The sequence below is a fragment of the Haliotis cracherodii genome, unplaced genomic scaffold, assembly GCF_022045235.1.
Source record: "Haliotis cracherodii isolate W230 unplaced genomic scaffold, xgHalCrac1.p SCAF_20, whole genome shotgun sequence".
Taxonomy (NCBI): Eukaryota; Metazoa; Mollusca; class Gastropoda; order Lepetellida; family Haliotidae; genus Haliotis; species Haliotis cracherodii.
In genome coordinates this window covers 1,045,755-1,057,333 of record NW_027266276.1, presented here as the reverse complement: position 1 = coordinate 1,057,333, position 11,579 = coordinate 1,045,755, and the positions used below count along the sequence as shown (strand labels likewise).

General features: G+C 40.7%; 1 pseudogene; it reads left to right on the top strand.

Moving 5' to 3' along the window:
- The first annotated feature begins 877 nt into the window (after positions 1-877).
- Positions 878-11,337, top strand: LOC139470172 (uncharacterized; annotated as a pseudogene).
- Positions 11,338-11,579: the final 242 nt, after the last annotated feature.

Sequence of the window (11,579 nt, the reverse complement as noted above, 5' to 3'; positions counted from 1 at the left end):
AAGGCAAGGGGGAAGGCAAGGGCGAAGGCAAGGGCGGAGGCAAGGGCGAAGGCAAGGGTGAAGGCAAGGGGGAAGGCAAGGGGGAAGGCAAGGGCGAAGGCAAGGGGGAAGGCAAGGGGGAAGGCAAGGGTGAAGGCAAGGGGGAAGGCAAGGGGGAAGGCAAGGGTGAAGGCAAGGGGGAAGGCAAGGGGGAAGGCAAGGGTGAAGGCAAGGGGGAAGGCAAGGGGGAAGGCAAGGGCGAAGGCAAGGGGGAAGGCAAGGGGGAAGGCAAGGGTGAAGGCAAGGGGGAAGGCAAGGGGGAAGGCAAGGGCGAAGGCAAGGGTGAAGGCAAGGGGGAAGGCAAGGGTGAAGGCAAGGGGGAAGGCAAGGGCGAAGGCAAGGACGAAGGCAAGGGGGAAGGCAAGGGGGAAGGCAAGGGTGAAGGCAAGGGGGAAGGCAAGGGGGAAGGCAAGGGCGAAGGCAAGGGTGAAGGCAAGGGGGAAGGCAAGGGTGAAGGCAAGGGGGAAGGCAAGGGCGGAGGCAAGGGCGAAGGCAAGGGTGAAGGCAAGGGTGAAGGCAAGGGGGAAGGCAAGGGCGAAGGCAAGGGTGAAGGCAAGAGCAAGGGCGAAGGCAAGGGGGAAGGCAAGGGCGAAGGCAAGGGTGAAGGCAAGGGTGAAGGCAAGGACGAAGGCAAGGACGAAGGCAAGAGCAAGGGCGAAGGCAAGGGTGAAGGCAAGGGGGAAGGCAAGGGGGAAGGCAAGGGGGAAGGCAAGGACGAAGGCAAGGGCAAGGGCAAGGGCAAGGGCAAGGGCCCCTTATACATCCTTGAGGTGGCAGTAGGGTATACGCCAGGATGTGTCTTCTATGATATGCCAGAAGTATACACCGTGGATGAAGGGACTAATAAAATTCAACCAGTAGAACTCTCTGAGTGGCTTGAGAAAGTGAAAAATTTCCAACCTGCTGCTCAATCCAACTGAGTAACACCAGGCGTCAAGTAAAGCAGATTTGATAAAAGTGGCGGGAGAAACATTTTCATATTGGACAGCCCGACCTACTGAAGTGGCAGCTGAACTCAAGGGTGTGTCCCATCATATATACTATATCTTCTTGAAAACATTATACCAGACAGATGTTGCAGCGGTAATTTATATTCCTAATATATGATAATTTTGATACAGCTGAAAAACATTCATAACCCAAGAGGTTGTACATGTAGACAGGGGAAACATTGTCTATATCTTCCCTAGAGAACTTCGCTTGAGATCAAGGTCACTGTTTGGGTTTTTATGCATTTGAAGTACTGAAACTGTTCTAGTGTGTGATTAGCTGAAATTGTAGTTCGAGGCCCTTAGACAGAGAGAACACATAACTTTCGTGTCTATGGTTTAGTGACGTCATACTGCATTGAACATGTAGGGGCGGTCGGTAGCCTAGTGGTTAAAGCGTTCGCTCGTCACGGCGAAGACCCGGGTTCGATTCCCGACATGGGTACAATGTGTGAAGCCCTTTTCGGGTGTCCCCCGCCGTGATATTGCTGGAATTTGCTAAAAGCGACGTAAAACCATACTCACTCACTGCATTGGACATGTGTTTTCCCTTGACACCACAATCTATGTATACTAGTATTTACTATTGTTAACAGTGCTATGTGTATTTTAATGATGATTTAATCTCTCACGAGATATATATAACAAAACAGACAGTTCATTGGCATTTGTCAGAAGCAATGATTATAATTCTCTCATGACCATATTACTTCCTCCAACATTTGAACCACACTTCACTGCATTTTTCCCTGGGAATGATCCCTCGAATTCCTTTCCAAACTTGTTTTATACCAAACGATTATGTCATTTATATTCCACTATTTGATAAATGATGTTGTATCATCCAGGTGACAGAAGAGAAAGCAGTATGGCCCGTGTTTTTTATACCAAAGGTAAACGCTTATCCACCAGCCGTACACATTCGTACATCATCAGTAAAGAGGCATACATAATGTTACACGATTTATTTACATAGTAATCAATAAGAAAACGTGTTCATCGAAAAATTTATATTAATGGTGTTATCCTGTGAAACAATGAGAAACAATACATGACCTTTTTACTTCTTTCAGGATTAAGTTTTTTGGTTTGTCATTCCCTACCTGTGCATGTGGGTTCACAGAATATTTTACATCTGCATCACTTTGGTTTTCCTCCACATCAATCTGCCACGATGTGATATAACTATAACACAATTGTGTTAAATTCAGATGCATGCCGTTCAGAAGTTGTGGTCTCATGGCCAAGTAACTCCCCACTCCTTCCAAGGATCCGAGTACAAGATGGACAATTTGAAGCAATTCAGAGTCATGTCCTGACTCCAGGTGACGTGTTCGCAGCATTTGATGTCGTCAAAGTGATTAGAATGTGCCTTGTGTTATATAGTAACTGAATGTAAGTGAAGTGATTTTTATTGTAAAGTCAAGAAAGCAGAGGCTGTACACCAGAGTAGTATTTTGTACATACGAATCTAATAAAAAATTACATTCCAATCACTTAAAAATAATCATTACGATTGATGTAAGAGCAAAAGAAGCATTTTATCTGTCATCTGATGTTTATATTGATTTGTCCCTTCAGGTAAACTAGCAGTATATCCACCAATGACTTCAAACATGATGCACAACATTATACACCAAAGAATAAAATCTCATGGAAAACATTTCCAAGGCGGATTATCCTTTGTGACAAGTTCACTAGCAGTGATGCTAAATCTGCCAAAGATAGATACACCAAACGGAGTGACATCAGAAGTGTTCTATGTTTTACCTGACAGTCCATCAATGATTCTCTGCTTTGTGTGTGAGAAAAGAGAAGATCTTGGGAAATATGTTCTTCGTCTTGCCCGGAGAGTAATAAATCAAATCCGGAAGTACACAGATGAACATTTCAGTGCGGTCTATGGCCTTCTGGACGCCAGTGATTTAGAATCAGACGAACTATTCACCGATGCCTTGAGGTTAATTGAAGACAAAACCTCCGCTTTCTGCAGCCTCCATGCACTTAACATGAACAGTGGAAAATGTATCAATATAATTCGTGCCTTCCTTGCTGCAGTAGCAGTTACCGATCTCACAGAAGGACACGACATGAAACAGGAACTACGTTTACTTTCCAAACAAGAGTTCTGCATATTGGTAGAAAACATTGACGAGGACATAGTAATGATTGACACTGCCAAATGTACTGATGCACAAGAATGTTCTGAGATGTATGAGCTTATGATTGAGGTTGCAAGGAGGCTTGAGAAAAGGGGACAAACCATTCTTGTTATAGATGAGGACCTTCAGAAAACGCTTCAGTAAGTCATCAGTTAGTCATCAGACTTTTAATTCAAAATATATGCAACTACATGTTTGTTCCATAACGTAGCTGGCCAATGCTAATGTATACTTCGAGCGAGTGAGTGTGTGAGTGAGTGAGTGAGTGAGTGAGTATGGTTTTACGCCGTTTTTAGCAGCAATATCACGGTGGGGGACACCAGAAATGGGCTTCACACATAGTACCCATGTCGGGAATCGAAACCGGATCTTCAGCATGATGCGCGAACGCTTTAACCACTAGGCTACCCGACCGCCCCCTATATTGGATGAATTGTGATGTCGTTAATGTGACGAGCGAACGCTTAACCACTAGGCTACAACACTGCCCCTAGTGTACCTGTAAAGATTTAACGTTTTCATCATAAAAAAATCTGGCACTAAATAAAATTAAATGTCTTTGTTTCCTTTCAGAGAACAACATATAGGTCTTCTGTCACATATAGTTGCTACTGATAAACTGAAAGATGTTTCTGGAGATGACTTTCCTGAAATACAACACATTGTTGCAGCCAATGTCCACATCGATGACATCAAGAAATTTCGCACGAAAGGAGAAAGAAGTGGGAAAAGTGTTATTTGGCTTTTCAACAATTCTGAGGGTATTTATGTAAAGGTCATAACTAAATTGGATGCCAAAACTATTCTACATTTAGCTATGCTAATAGTCATTCATAATTAAATTAAAAAACAGCATTAAATCAGAGAGTTAAAAAAACATATCCAACTCATATATTTAATTTTGTTTTAACAGCTCGAGAAGAGGTCATACACGCTGAAGCACCTAATCCTGAGATTGAATTTGAATATAGTGACGAGAATAGTGGTGAGTCAAACAAATTATATGGGCTACATTGCACTACTAATTTGTAAAAAATACACATATATTAATACTCGAAAAAAGCCTCTCAAAATGTAAAAAGAAAGATATTTTGTGCCTCATGCTTTATCGTATGCTCCATAACAATCTGCACAAAGAGAGATAAATTGCAGGGTCAGCATATGTGCCACCAAATCCCCATCTCGCATATTAATCATAATGCATGATACAAGCATGGAAGGACTTTCTTTATACTCACAGAAAGTATTCTAGACAAATGGAAATATTACCATGTGGATTCTTAAAAATTCAAAGGATTTGAATTTGAAAAGAACCTCAGAAAAGAGCCATGTTCAATTATGTCAAATTAATTGACTTTTCTTTATTTTGTACACCACTATCCCACATCACAAACTTCATTCCTTGATCCATGGGGCACTTTTCACTTGATGACCACAGATACATCTCTGCATGCATAATGGTCAAATAGCCCATTCCCTTCCACTGGTTTATCAACCAGGGCTAGAAATAAAAGAGACAAATGAAACTGCATCATCTGTTTCATCTATGTTCTATGTTAGATCAAAACATAATGATTCTGGGGTTTTTTACACCATAAACTCTGCACAAGACTGTATGGAGTTTTGTTGAAATAAATACATTATCCCAGAAACTGTCTGACAAAAATAACTATTAAAAAACTGAAGACGTTTTTATCCAATAATATTTAGGTCCTTAGTTTTAATTTAAAAATACCTCCAGAATGGTAGGTCCCAGGGAAGAGATTTCTTATGCTCATGGAAAGTGTTTCGTCACTTGTATTATCATTGTTGATGTAATTACTTTCAGAACTCAGTTTTTCGGGAGACACATCTACGTATGAAAGTGCTGATGAAGTGAGCCACACTATAACTGAGGAAGGTTACTGGTCTGAGGGGAATGTTTCTGATGATGATGTAAAGGATGCAGTACAATCAAGCGATGATACAAGAGAAGCTCATGAAATACAGCTGCAAGATGCGTCCTCAACTGGCCGCCTACTCGGTAGGGCATAATCCATTTCCATATATGTGTTGTACTGTACCTAACTGGAGCGTAATGTCCTACATATGTTATCGCATGGCTGTGTCATACGTCAAGACGTAGCAGGGTGGCACTTGCTGTTATCCTATCTGGCGCTCGGCATTAAACGAATAAAACAAGGAATGCGTATTTACATCGCTGTATTAGTATACCTCTTGCAACTTCTGATTAAACACCATTATATTTTTCTGATACATTTAGACATACATAACACATTCCAAATATCTGTGAAATCTTCTGTTGCGTCTGCATAATGTTTACCGCTATTTTGTCTTTTGCTCCCAATGGAATATGTTTCACTGGATAACTGGGACTGGTTAGCCTCTGTCATTATATTCAGAAACAGATCTCAAAGATTGGCTGTAATTGTAATTAGCGTTAAGCACACTTAACACAGACCATGGTTAACGTTTTCACTATCTCCTCTAAAAATCAATTTGATAATTGTACAAAATGGACTCTCTAATTTCAGCTTGCACCAGCCGTGCCATCAACGACTGGATATCAGGGACAGCACCTTCACCTTTGTTGCCTCATGTGACAAAATGCCTGAAAGATCATTCTTGTACCACAATCATTGGTCAGCCTGGTGATGGGAAAACTACTCTGGCCTACCAAGTCTTGTCTCAAATGCACAAAAAGAAATGGAAAGTGTATGTTGTGGAAACGCCCAAGGAGTATATTCAGATTCAAAAGAGTGAAAAATACATCATTCTTTTCAACAACATTTTTGGCATTCCAAACTTTAAAACTGAGGAGTACCAAAAATGGATTCCTGTCTTGGAAGACATAACGCAAGAACTTGAAGCGTCGGCTTCAACATATCAAGTGTTACATTCAATATTTTTGTTCAGGACAAATGTCTTTCAAACAGCAATCAAACACATCACTCCTTTCAAAAACATAATTTTCTCTGAACATCAGAGAATTGACTTTGAAACAGTTTATGTTGCAGAAAGAGACCAAACACAAGCAACTGACAGGACAAATGATATATTAAATGATTCTGTCACTGACTGTTCAACGACAACATCGCCCCTCTTACGCAAGTTGTGTATGATGAAAAAATGGAAAGATGAAACGTTTAACACTCTGCCCACAGACAGGGAAAGTATTTGTCGTAAGATTCTTCAGGAGTTGATACTCAAAGAAGGGATTCTGTCTACGTTACAAATCTGTATCCATCAGGACTATATTCCAAATCCATTTGAGCTCTCAAACGTTGAACTAGCAACACTATGCACTTCTGCAGGAGCATCTGCTATAAGAAGTAAACAACTCTCAGAGGCACTTGTTCAGATGGAGGGTTACATCCTGAAAACAACAGTTAATGGTTTCATTTTTTCACACTCGTGGACCTCAGAGATAGTTGCGAAAGTCTTAGCTGAACATGATGAAACTAATTTTATAGTCCGCTGCAGCCTCAAATATTTAGAGTATGTACGTTTGGAGGTAAGTGAACTTGCAGAGTTTGACTATGCCATAATTGTCAACCAAAAGTCAGCAAAAGTTCTTGCAGAACGCCTCTCTAACGAAATGCGGAAAGGGCATCTTCATTTTGTTTTGTCCCATGTTTCACTGAAACATCCAGTCGTGTTCAGAGCAATACAACAATTGCTACAATCTAGAGAGACCTTCAAAATTAGAGATGCACACTCAGCGGGACAAATACAATCACTTATTCCTATTTGCGACATACCTGCCTTAGAACAGAAATTGTTGGAAATACCCTTAGATGGTGTTTGCACAATGCGATCCCTTCGTATGTGTAGCAGATATGGTAATGTAAGACTCATGAGACTACTCCTCGAGAAGAAGGCGCGCATTTTGCAAGAACAACAGAACAAAGTTGGAGTTTTACTGAGAACCTGTGCTAAGTGGAATCATACGGAAGGTTGCAAAGTTTTGTTGGAACATGCGGATGTTAACTCTGTCAGTAGGAGTGGCAACACATGCCTCCACTATGCTGCCAGCTCAGATAACTTGGAACTGTTGTCTCTCCTTTTGGATCAGGATGGGATTAATGTTGATCTCCTGAATAACAAAAAGGAATCAGCATTGTCAAAGGTGTTGTATTGTAAGCATGAACAGGTGGCAGAAGCCCTGATAAAGGCTGGAGCCAATACACAGCTTAAAGATAGGTATGGTCGGACAAGCTTTCTGATAGCAACACTTGTCGGATCTGTGCCTATCCTAAAAAGGTTACTGAGATCGGATCATAGATATATAGATCATCGTGATAACATGGAAAACACTGCCTTACATTTGGCAGCAATGAAAGGTCAAACAGATGCTATAGAACTGCTCCTGAAAGAAGATTTTGACATCCAAAAAGTAAATGTGGACAAGATGACGCCTCTCCATATGGCAGCGAGAAGTGGAAAACACTTAGTTGTGGCTCCTCTTCTCAGCATAGAAAGAAAGTCAGCCAGTTCTGGAAAACATGGAAAGCCTATAGTCAGGAGCTTGTCTGTGGATCTTAAAGATGTCCATGGCATGGCACCAATTCACTATGCAGCAATGTGGGGTTATGAATATGTATTGGGAAGACTTCTGCAGAACATGTGTGAGATCAACCTCAGGACTGAGAAATCGGAAACTGCATTGCACTTAGCAACTCAGGGTGGTCACATAGAAACAGTACAATCCCTTCTGAAAAACAAAGCTGATCCTAGTTTGTCTGATAGGAAAGGGAGGACACCACTTCATATTGCTGCCCAGGAAGGAGATTTAAAGATAGTAAAACTCTTTCTTAGGGAAAACGTTCCCACTCAGAAGGTAGATGATGACAACCAAACTGCGTGTGACTTAGCTCATGCGAATAAACATCGGAGTATTGTCAAAGAGATCAAAGTTCACCAGAAAAAAACTAAAAGAGCAGAAAAGTTTGATGAGAAGTTAGAAAGCAGTCTTCAGCAACAATGTGGGATGATTAATGCGTATATTTCACGATTGGTGGTACCATGTGTGATTGCTATCTTGTGCTTTTGGTATTTTATACTATAACCTATCATAACGGTAGGTCACGCTTAGTCTGTGACTGAAAACAACTTGTTAAGGTAAGGAAATCCATTTGGGAGACGAGGACGAGAAAAGTCAGTGATACAAAACCCATGTATTTCTAAAGGAAGGATATGTACCACGAATATTCATCCTCCGCACTTAGACCGTTCCTCCATATGGACACACGCGCTGGTTGAACGCTGCAATCAGTTGCTTCTATGAAAGAAGCTATCAAGTGCTTATGTCCTGAAACAGACACATTGTTGGAAAGTTCAGACAATAGTTCTTTATGGGCCACTTGGTTATAAAGATGGGGGCCATAGAAAATTCATCAATTTAACAGATGAGACGTTGCGTGTGATTGAACTAACGCAGATCAATTCCCGGACAGAGGGAAATTGGTTTTCAACATGACGAACAATTGTTTCAAACACTTTAACCACACACAGCTCTGTGCTAAAGAGACTGTGATTTTACGTGACCAATTCAGCAGTATTGGCCTGGATATGCAACCTCCAGTAAGTGATACACTCATAAAATCATATTAACTACCAGTTGAGGTTTGATTGGGGTGATCAATGTGTGCAGGTGGTGCTGATGAGGTGGTGAGTTGACGTTCTGCAGCTATTCAGGGTTAAATGTTCCTGTAAGAGGCGACTAAGCGGATCAGGTGGTCAGGCACCTTGACTTGGTTGATTGCTCAGTCTACCACAGACTGGAGTGTTTGGTCCAAATTTGCTGAAACGACGCCGAATGTTAATGTGAGTGAGTTTTAGCAAAATGTCAGCAACACCGGGGCAGTATCGGGGCGGGGAACGCCTGAAATAGGCTTCACATGTTGTACTAATATGGGAATAGAACCCGGCTGTTCTGCGTAACGTGCGAACGCTTAAACCACTGTGTTATCCCACCGCCCCTGCAGCGTTATTACGGACAAAAACTATCATCAATCTGCTAGAAAGTAAGTGCTTCCAAGTGTAGTGTAAGCGCTTCGGTTTTGTGATATTAAACCATATGAAGTGATGCAAGATGTAGAGATGTACGGAGTGATGCACTGATGTATGATGCATATATAAGAAATCAGGTTATGTTGATAAATGATGTACAGTAAACTATGGCTATAACGAACTCATAGGGACTACTAATTTTAGTTCGTTACAACCGTGGTTCGTTATAAGCATATATAAGGCGTAACTACAGCAAATAGTCGGGACGTAATAAGTAAGTTCGTTATATCCGTCAGTTAGTTATAAGCGTGTTCGTTATAACCGTAGTTTACTGTAGTGTTGAACTTATGTGCGCTTTGCATCTTGGGATATATTGCGACCATGCATTGCTTGGTATGTAGTGATCCATTTACAATACATATGTATTTTCACCACTATTTTGACTTTCAGTCTCATTGGAGTCTGTTTCGTCAGATAATCGAGACTGGTTATTCTCTGGTGCTGACGTTTTATATTTACCAGAGTAGTAAGAGCCCTGGTCCCCGTTCCACAAAGCGATCTTAGGGCTAAGTTGATTGTAACTCACTAAGTATGCCATCTTACATTTTTGTTACGATCAGCCGCCCGTTCCACAAAACAATCTTAACTAAAAGAGTTGTAAGTTAAGATCAAAATGCTAAAATCGATCTTAAATATTGTACAATAAGAACAAAGAGGGCGACTTTTATTATGACGTGCAAGGACATGCGTCGTCTGCTAAACATGACCAAGGGAGGCCACTCTAAGGGAAACTTTTGTATCTTCATGGCTGAAGATTCCAATCTTTGTTAAGATTGGCTACTTAAGAACTTGTAAAGTTACAATCACCCTAAGGTCGTTTTGTGGAACGAGTCTAAACCTTAGCTAAGACGAATTTAAAATCGACGTAAGTCTCTAAGATTGATTGTAGTTCGTGGAACGGGGCCCTGATTTGTATAATCTTTGTTTGTTTCTTTCTTTCTTTGTTGTATAACGCAGCATGTATGTGCTCAGTGGTAGATTTTTAGCTAAATATAACGTCCGGCTCGTACACGCCCCAGTCGCTTAAAACAAAGGCATATTGTTACTATTTGAATAGCGTAGATATGGGTGTTCATTCAAGCATTGTCATCGTTCACCAAACCTTCTACATGCCATCTTCTAATCTTGAATATTTAGCTTATTTTTTAAACACATGAAGAGAAATACGTCTTTGTTACGTCAAATGAAACATGTGTTTCAACGTTGCCCAAACTCTCTAGCATATGCTGTGTCGCTGTCGCGCATTAATATATTATTGATGGAAATGTATATCGGTGCCTTATATACTTGGTGATCTTTTTACGTGCATATTTTATACAGATGGTTTTACGCTATTGTACAGATAGGTATTGTTTTATTTGGTATATACTCGTCTCTAGCTGCTTACATGTGTAAATGTTTTAACCTGTTTATAATATACCTGTACCTAATGTTAGACTTAAATAAATCTGTTTGTCTGACAAAATTGCAGCTTAACACTAAAAAAATTATCCCTTCCGACGTTTATCCAATGAATTTAATTTTTTAATGCATTTTCTTGTCCTAAAATATTAACCATGTTTTGTTTTTGCAATATAACCTGTTTGATCACATGTAACTTTTAATTAATATGTGAGTTTTCTCTGCTTCTCTTGTAACCGACCCGTGAAGATCCGGGGTAGAATAGGTCTTCAGCAGCCCATGCTTGCCGTAAAAGGCGACTATGCTTGTCTTAAGAGGCGACTAACGGGATCGTGTGGTCAGGATCGCTGACTTGGTTGATGCATGTCATAGATCCCAAATGCTAAGATCGATGCTCATGATATCAATCGCTGGATTGTCTGGTCCAGACTCAATTATTTACAGACTGCTTTCATATAGCTGGAATACTGCTGAGTGTGGCGTTAAACAACAAACCAACCAACCAACTCTTCTAACCACTTCCCTGTTCGTGTAGTTCACTGATGCAAAATACCCTTTGGTGTGTCATGGGCGGTAAACAATACTCTTGGTGACCGATTGACAAATTATTTGACGTTTGTTGTTATTTGTGCATTTTGCAAACACCCCACATCCCTAAGTTACACTGGATGAATAAAGACTGATTTTACAGTAACAATGTGTTCATTTAATTATGTTGTTATTTGTGCAGTTTGCAAGCACCTCATCACAAAAGCATACAGAACACTGAATATGAAATGTTCATCATCATCATCATCATGTCCAGGGAGACAGCTCTGTCTAACTTCCCTCAGTTTTTTTTTTTATAAAGCCTATGATCACAAAACACCCAGTCAGGAATGCTGTACGTGTCAACCAAAACATTGCCACCAAGTTA